Here is a 9,563-nt window from a genome sequence, read left to right on the forward strand (position 1 = left end):
TTCTTGAGGGACAAGAGTTGACAACAAATACCGGTAGGTAGTTAAGAGTGGACTGACGACAGCAGTTGGGAGGAACCTGCAGCCTACAGTCTATGAGGGGGCAGGTGACCTGTCCACCAAGTGTAGAAGACGTCTTGGGTTCAGTCTTGAGGTCTGACAGACAGATAATAAGCCCTGTGCCCCGTCAGCCCTAGAACAGCCCCAACAATCAAGGATCACCAGGCAGTTGAATAAGCCTGCAACTCAAAACAAAGAGAAATAACTAACTCCAGCAAAAAACCAAAGATAATTCAGGGATAAAAGCAAGCTTACCGAAACAATCTCATTATTTCTCTAAGAGAAAGAGGAATGGAAATTGTATTCATGAAGCTAAAACATGATGCGGTAACATCACGGAATAACTACCCATAGTACACCTTTGAAATTAAAAAAACACCATTACGAAAATAGGAAGCATCTATATAAAAGCTGTAGTTGAAGACCTTTCCCAAAGGTGCAGCTCAACGGAAGGACAGGGAAAATAGGAGAAAAACTAAGACATCTACAGACTCAATTCAGGAGGCTCAATCTCCAAATACTGAGTTCCAGAGAGATAATGGAGATACGGAGGGAGAAACTTATCACAGAAAAGACACTAGAACATTCCTAGAGTTTTAGGAAAATACTAGGGTTGACTCAGTGATATTCAAGATACACCGCAAAAGACTTGCACCACTCACAATGAACTTCCCCAATGAGGAGACTCCTGGACACCTGGCTGGGTCAGTGGGTGGAGCGTGCAACTCTTCATCTCCGGGTTCTGAGTTCCCGGCCCACATTGGGCATAGAGATTACCTTAAATACAGTAATAGGAAGACCCAAAAAGCTTTCAGGAAGAATAGACGCATCGCTTTAAAAAAAAATAACCATCGGCCTGGTTTGAGAATTCTCAACATTAATACCTCATGGGTTTTCATCCTGAATTTTGAGTAAAGGTGAGCTTCAAATGAAAATTAATAGTGGAAGAAAAGAACAAAGACACTTCTGGTCAAAGCCAGGATGCAACAGTTTACCTTTTCCATACCCTTTAAGAAATTTCTGGAGAACATGCTCTGGCAAAATGAGGGCGTAAACGAGAAGAGGAGGAGGAGGAGGAGGAGAAATGCTAACTAGGAATTAGACGGTTCATCGTAAAAGAGCAATCGAAGAAGCCCCTGGAAGAAAGGTACGTTGAGGCAACCAGTTCAGATTCCAACAGTCTCAACTGTGAACACCAGGCTCCGGGAGCGAAGTGTTCTCATTTCTTAGCAACTCCAGGAGGTAACGCATTAATATCCAATTTGGTTTTACATTAATAAAGCCATAGCAATGTGAACACTACTGATGCTCAGCTGGGAGAATCAACCCGGAGACAAAGTCAGAAGGAGTGCACGGTGGGTAGAGGAGAGGGTGTAAATGTTCTCAATCTGGTCAGCGTGCAAGTGTATGGACATGAGCAGGGAGGTGGAGTAGTGACGAACAGAAAGCGGGCATTAGCACTGATGTCCCAATCCTATCAAGTGGAGAGACAAAGGGTACCGGCTATGTTGACCTATGCAGAACTCTATGCACAGGATTAAAATTTTCAGAGACAACGAGGAAGTTAAATAGTAATCGGACTGTATCGGGAGGAGAGGGGAGAAGAGGTATAGGTGTGAATGAGTGAAATCTTCATCTATGGAAAAGGAAAGTCACCAGTTATTATCAAAAGTTGGTAGGTGAAGAATTTCTATCAACATACGATTTACAAACGTGACACAGGACAGAGAAACAGTTAGGAGTGTTTACCTCCGGGCACAAGATGGGTGCTTTTCCGTAGTCATCCTTCTGGATCATCTGAACCATGGGTATGGATTTTTTTAATATCTCCCTGGACCTTGTGATGTGAGCCAGTTCTCCTTGCCCTCCCTTGGGCTGGCCTTTAGAACCTCCCTGGTTTCCTTCTACTATCGATGATTTGCCAAGTCTTCTTCCTAGATGCCTCCTACCCTGCCCACCATATTCACGTTGGTAACACCGGGTTTAACCACTGGCCCTGTTTTTTTGCCTTTTAAAAAAAAATTTTTTTTAAATGTTTATGTTTTGAGAAAGAGAGACAGAGTGCGACTGGGGGGAGGACAGAGAGAGAGGGAGACACAGAATCAGAAGCAGGCTCCAGGCTCTGAGCTGTCAGCACTGAGCCCGATGCGGGGCTCGAACCCAAGGACCACGAGATCACGACCTGAGCCAAGGTCAGACAGTCAACTGACTGAGGCACCCAAGTGCCCCTCTTTCCTCCCCCCCCTTTTGGTTTTCCCCTTGGATAAATCCACTCACTGCCCTCAACTGTCATTCGGGCACTGAAGAATCCTATCTCCCTTCATCTCTCTTCTTGAACTTCCTCTTAAACGTCAGGACAGTTTTCAACTTCCTATTGAAACTGCTACATCTAAACATCCAATCGATACCTCAAACTCAACACATTCAAAAGGGAAAGATATCAAAATTTATGGGGTGGATCTAACCCAGGGATTAGAGGGAAGTTTATAGCTATAAATACCTATATTAAAAAATAATAAAGATGTCAAATCAATAACCTAATTTTCCACCTAAAGACACTGGAAAAAGAAACTAAATCCAAAGCAAACAGAAGGAAGGAAATAATTACAACTGGAGTAGAATTAAATGTTTTTTATTTATTTTTGAAGGAGAGACAGACAGAGCATGAGCAGGGGAGGAGCAGAGAGGGAGGGAGACATAGAATTTGAAGCAGGCTCCAGGCTCTAAGCTGTCAACACAGAGCCCGACGCGGGGCTCGAACTCAAGAGCTGTGAGATCATGACCTGAGCTGAAGTCAGGCGCTCAACTGACTGAGCCACCCAGGCGCCCCAACAACTGGAAGTAGAATTAAATGAAATAGAGAATAGAAAAACAATGAAGTAAAACCACTGAAAAGTTAGTTATTTGAAAAGATGAGCAAGGGGGGCCTGGGTGGCTCAGTTGGTTGGGTGTCCGACTTCGACTCAGGTCATGATCTCACGGTCTGTGAGTCTGAGCCCCGCGTCAGGCTCTGTGCTGACAGCTCAGAGCCTGGAGCCTGCTTCAGATTCTGTGTCTCCCTCCCTCTCTCTGACCCTCCCCCATTCATGCTCTGTCTCTCTCTCCCCCTCTTTCTCTCTCAAAAATAAACAAACATTAAAAAATAATAAATAAAATAAAAACATTTACCAGAATGATCAGAATAAAGAGATTAGGAGAATTCAAATCACTCCATCAAAAAAAAAAAATAAATTAAAAAAAAAAATAAAACACTTAGTTCTGGAAACAAAACAAAACAAAACAAAACAAAACAAAAAACAAATCACTCCATCAGAATTAAAGAGGGGCCAACACTACTGAAATTACAGAATTAAAAATGGTTATAAAGGAATATTATGAACAACTATAAGCCAATCAATTAAGTAACTTAGATGAAATGGACAAATTCCTAGAGAAACACTACTGAAACTGACTCAAAAATATATAAAAGCTTAACAGAAGTATCAGAAGAAATTCAATTACTAATTAAAAACTTCTTACAAAGAAAATTCCAGGTCCAGATGGCTTTATTAGAGGATTCTACTGAACATATAAAGAATTATTACCAATCCTTCACAGTCTTTTCTAAAAAAGAGAATAGAAAACAACACTTTCAACTCATGCTATGAAACCACTATTACTCTGACATCAAAGCTAGACAAAAATACCACAAGAAAACTATAGATCAATACCCTTTATGAATACGGACACAAAAACCCTCAACAAAATACTAACAAACTGAATCCAACAATATATAGAAATGATTATACCCTACAACCAAGTGGGATCTATCCCAGGAACGTACGATCGATTTAACAACTGAAAATCAATGTAATACATCATATTATTAGTACAAATGACAAAAACCACATGATGATCTCAATGGATGCAGAAAAAGCAGCTGGCAAAATCCAACAGAGCTTTGTGATAACACCACTCAGTAAAATAAAAATAGACGGGAACTTCCTCATTGTGATAAAGGACACTTGTGGAAAACCCACAGCTAATATTATACTTAACGGTGGAAGACTAGAAGCTTTCGACCTAAGACCAGGAACAAGACAAGGATTCCCACTCACCACTTCTATTCAACATTGTACTTGAGGTTCTACCCAGGATACATAGGCAACAAAAAGAAATAAAAGGCATCTATATTACAAAGGAAAAAGTAAAACTATAATTATAGACAACATGATCTTGTATACAGAAAATCATAAGGAATCCAAGAAAAAAACGATTACAGGTCATAAAGGAGTTCAGCAGTGTTGCAAGATAAGACATCAATGTTGGAAACCAATCGCATTTCTACACACTAGCAATGTGCCATATGAAAATCCAAGTAAGGAAACAACTCCATCTATAATTGCATCAAGAATAAGAAAAGTCTTTTTTAAAATGTTTCTTTATGGGGCGCCTGGGTGGCTCAGTCAGTTAAGCATCCGACTTCAGCTCAGGTCACGATCTCGCGGTCCGTGAGTTCGAGCCCCGCGTCGGGCTCTGGGCTGACGGCTCAGAGCCTGGAGCCTGCTTCCGGTTCTGTGTCTCCCTCTCTCTCTGCCCCTCCCCCGTTCATGCTCTGTCTCTCTCTGTCTCAAAAATAAATAAACGTTAAAATAAATAAATAAATAAATAAAATGTTTCTTTATTTCTGAGATAAAGAGTATAAACAGGGGAGGAGCAGAGAGAGAGAAAGCGACAGAAAGACAGAATCTGAAGCGGGCTCCAGGCTCTGAGCTGTCGAGACAGAGACTGACACAGGGCTCAAACCCACAAACCGTGAGATCATGACCTGAGCCGAAGTCGGCCGCTCAACCAACTAAGCCATCCAGGCACCTAGAAAAAGAAGACAAGTCTTAGGAATAAAATTCAACAAGTCTGAGACCTGTACATTGAAATCTTAAAAACATGGTTGAACGAAGTCATAAATCTAAGTAAGTGGACAGACATCCCACTGTGTATGGATTCGAAGACTTAATATTGGTAACATGGCAATACTCCTCAAGATGATCTACACATCCCATGCCATACTATCAGAATCACAGCTGATTTCTTTGCAGAAATTGACAACCTGATCCTAAAATCCTTATGGAAATAAATGCAGGTTACCAGAAGCCAACACAATCTTGCAAAGAACAGCGAAGTTGGAGGATTAATACTTGCAAATTTTGCAGCTTACCACAGAGCTGTAGTATGGTAATGTCATTAACATAGACACGTAGATAGATCAGTGGATTAAAATTGAGAGTCAAGAAATAAACTCTCACGTTTGCGGTCAAATGATTTTCAACAACAGTACCAAGACAATTCCATGGAGGGTCTTTTCAATAAATGGTGTTAGGAAGAAACTTCAACCCGTTCCTTATGACATACACAAAAACTAACTCAAAACGGATCTTAGACCTAAATGTAAGAAATTCCTCAAACTCTTTTTTTTTTTATAACATTTATTTATTTTTGAGAGAGAGAGAGAGACAGAGCATGAACGGGGGAGGGTCAGAGAGAGGGAGACACAGAATCTGAAACAGGCTCCAGGCTCCAAGCTGTCAGCACAGAGCCTGACGCGGGGCTCGAACTCACGGACCGCGAGATCATGACCTGAGCCGAAGTCGGCCGCTTAACCGACTGAGCCACCCAGGCGCCCCAGAAATTCCTCAAACTCTTAAAAGAAAACATAGGAGTAAATCTTCCACCTTTGGATTAGGCCACTGTTTCTTTTTTTATATATTAAATATAATTTATTGATAAATTGGTTTCCATATAATACCCAGAGTTCATCCCAACAGGTGCCCTCCTCAATGCCCATCAACCACTTTCCCCTCTCTCCCACCCCCCCCCCCCCATCAACCCTCAGTTTGTTCTCAGTATTTAAGAGTCTCTTATGGTTTGCTTCCTTCCCTCTCTAATGTTTTTTTTCCCCCCTCCCTCTCCCCCTCCCCCATGGTCTTCTGTTAAGTTTCTCAGGATCCACATGAGTGAAAACATATGGTATCTGTCTTTCTCTGTATGACTTAGTTCACTTAGCATAATACCCTCCAGTTCCATCCACGTTGCTACAAAGGGCCAGATTTCATTCTTTCTCATTGCCACATAGTATTCCATTGTGTATATAAACCACAATGTCTTGATCCATTCATCAGGTGATGGACATTTAGGCTCTTCCCATAATTTGGCTATTGTTGAAAGCTCTGCTATAAACATTGGGGTACAAGTGCCCCTATGCATCAGCACTCCTGTATCCCTTGGGTCAATTCCTAGCAGTGCTATTGCTGGGTCATAGGGTAGATCTATTTTTCATTTTTTGAGGAACCTCCACACCGTTTTCCAGAACGTAGGCCACTATTTCTAGATACAAAACCAAAAGCATTAGCATCAAAAGAAAAATAGATAAATTGGATGCCTCAAAATCATTAACTTCATTTTCTTGATGGTATTGCTTGTAACACACAGGAGACTCTAGACAAAGATAGCAGCCTAAGAGGCTCTTGAATTTCTCTACTCCCACAGATGCACTGAATATACAGCTCACACAGACCAATTCCCTCGAAGAGAAATCCACAGAGCGATTCCTACACATCACACACCTGAGCAAATGCCCACGTGGAAACAGGTAAGAAGGCGGAGACTTGCTGTCACCCTAATTCCAGCTTCTCCCTGAGGAGTGAGGGGTTTGGACTACGCACCTGATGCTTCAACTTTTAAGGATGAGTCCCCAAATCACCTACCTCTGAATGCAAATGGGGCTTGTAATGACAAGTCCCACAGGACTATCTATTTTTTAAAAAGCTGTTATTTAATAGGCCAGCCAGCAGAAGTGCCCACCTCCCAGGATTTCCCTGCAAGGGGCTTGAAAGCACACTCTCCAAGCTGCTGAGGGTTCAGCTTCTCAACAGCCTGCGTCTAGGAGCTAAAAGACATCCTCCCCTGTGGGACACCGATGGGTCTTGGCACACCCTCAACTACCGGGAGGCATGGAGAACAAAGATGGCAGAAAGATCTCAGAGGCAACCGGGAGCTCTGGCCAGGCCGACTGATGAGGTCCGTTTGATGACAACACCAGCCTTGTGAAGAGTGGCAGGGGATTCAACAGAAACCAACACAGAGAATCAAGAGCCAAGAAGAAACAGGAATATGTTCCAAAAATCAATCTCCAGGAACCAATCTTTATGAAGTGGAAGGAAGTGATTTACCTGACCAAGAGTTCAAAGTAACAGTCATGCTCACTCAAGTCAGGAGAGCTATGAACAAAGTAAGAATTTCAACCCGAGACAAAGAACATTAAGAAGTACCGGGGCGCCTGGGTGGCTTGGTCGGTTAAGCGTCCGACTTCGGCTCAGGTCATGATCTCACGGTCCGTGGGTTCGAGCCCCGTGTCGGGCTCTGTGCCGACAGCTCAGAGCCTGGAGCCTGTTTCAGATTCTGTGTCTCCCTCTCTCTCTCTGCCCCTCCCCTGTTCATACTCTGTCTCTCTCTGTCTCAAAAATAAACGTTAAAAAAAAAAATTTGAAAAAAAAAAAAAAAGAAGTACCAAAAGGCTGTTACAACTATTGGTGAATTCAGCTAAGTGGCAAGATACAAAATCAATTGCATTTCGGTACACTAACAATGAGCTTTGCAAAGAGAAATTGAGAAAACAATTCCATTCACAATAGCATCAAAAAGAATAAGATACTTTCGAATAAATCTAAGACGGCAAACGATTTGTACACTAAAAGCTGTATAAGACTAACCAAAGAAATTGAAGACACAAATGGAAAGATACATGCTCATTCATTGGAATAATTAGTATTATTAAATTTGTCCATACTATCTGAAGTGACCTGCAGTTGAGTGCAATCCGTATCAAAATTCCAATGGTGGGGTGCCTAGCTGGCTCAGTCAGTAGAGTGTACAATTCTTGATCTTGGGGTTGTAAGGTCGAGCCTCAGGTGGAGAGATGACTTAAATATCCAATCTTTTTAAAAAATTCCAATGGCATTTTTCATAAAAACAGAGAAGAATTCTCAATTTTGTATGCAATTACCAAAGACTCAGAAAAGCCAAAGCAATCTTGAGAAAGAACAGAGAGGCATCACACATATCCTGATTTCAAACTTTATCACAAGGCTATAGTCATCAAAACAGCGTTGTACTGACATAGAAACAGACACATACATCCACTGAAAGGAATATAGAGCCCAGAAACAAAGCCGTGCATACGTGGTCAGTTAATTAACAACAAAGGAGCCAGGAATAAACAATGGGGGAAAGTGTAGTCTCTTTAGCAAACGATGCTGGGAAAACTGGATATCCACATGCAAAAGAATAAAGCTGGACCACTACCCTGTATCACACACAAAAATTAACTCAAAATGGACTAAAGACTTGAAGTAAGGGGCGCCTGAGTGGCTCAGTCGATTGAGCGTCCGACTTCAGCTCAGATCGTGATCTCACGGTTCGTGGGTTCGAGCCCCGCATTGGGCTCTGTGCTGACAGCTCAGAGCCTGGAGCCTGCTTCGGACTCTGTGTGGGTCTCTCTCTGCTCCTCCCCTGCTTGTGCTCTGTCTTTCTCTCTCTTTCAAACATCAAACAAACATTAAAAAAATTCATTAGAGAAAACTTGAAATGAGACCTTTAGCCATAAAACTCTGAGAAGAAAACATCAGCAGTCAACTCTGTGACATACTTCCCGGAGATAATTTTTTGGATTTGACACTGAAGGCAAAGGTAACAACCACCGCGATGAAACCAGTAAGCACTGCTACCTAAATCTTAAAATCTTCTGTAGAACAAAGGAAACAACCAACATAAATGAAAATACAACCTAGGGAAGGGGAGAGATGATTTGCAAACTACATACCCATTAAGGGGTTAAGATTCAAAATACACAAGGGGCTCACATAACTCAATAGCAAAAACCTAAGTTACCCAGTAAAAAATAGGCAAAGGACCTGGACATTTTCCCAAAGGAGAGACGCAAATGGCCACCAAGTATAGGAAAAGGTTGTCAGCATCACTAGCCATCCAGAAAATGCAAGTCAAAACCACAGTGACAAGTCCAGAATGCCCTGGAAGCTGTGGTTTTCACAAGCTCCCGGATTGCCCATTGAGGCCTAGGAGGCCTGGACCGAATCCCATCCCCGACATTGACCTTCTGGGTAACCTTACATCACTGTGGCCCATCTGTGCAGTAAGCCTGTTGAGTAAGGATCTTTCCCGCTCCTGTGTTCTAGGCCTCAGGGGAATAAGGGAGCCCAGGGCGGGAGGTCCCCATCCCCAGATGGCTAGGTAAGGGGCCATGAGAAGCCATGATACACCTCCAGGCCCCACCTCCTCCTCCACAGGTTCAAGGGTAGCAGACCACTGTAGGGACTGGACAGACCCTCAAGAAAATTGAGTGGAGGGAAGCTGGAAGGCTTTGCAGCCCATGACCTGAGAGGGAGCAACGTGGTCGGCTCACATCTGCCTCTTCCTGCGGCCTCACCCCCACCCGCCTCCACTGCAAACTGCCC

The sequence above is a fragment of the Panthera onca genome, chromosome X (genome assembly GCF_046562875.1).
Source record: "Panthera onca isolate mPanOnc1 chromosome X, mPanOnc1 haplotype 2, whole genome shotgun sequence".
Taxonomy (NCBI): domain Eukaryota; kingdom Metazoa; phylum Chordata; class Mammalia; order Carnivora; family Felidae; genus Panthera; species Panthera onca.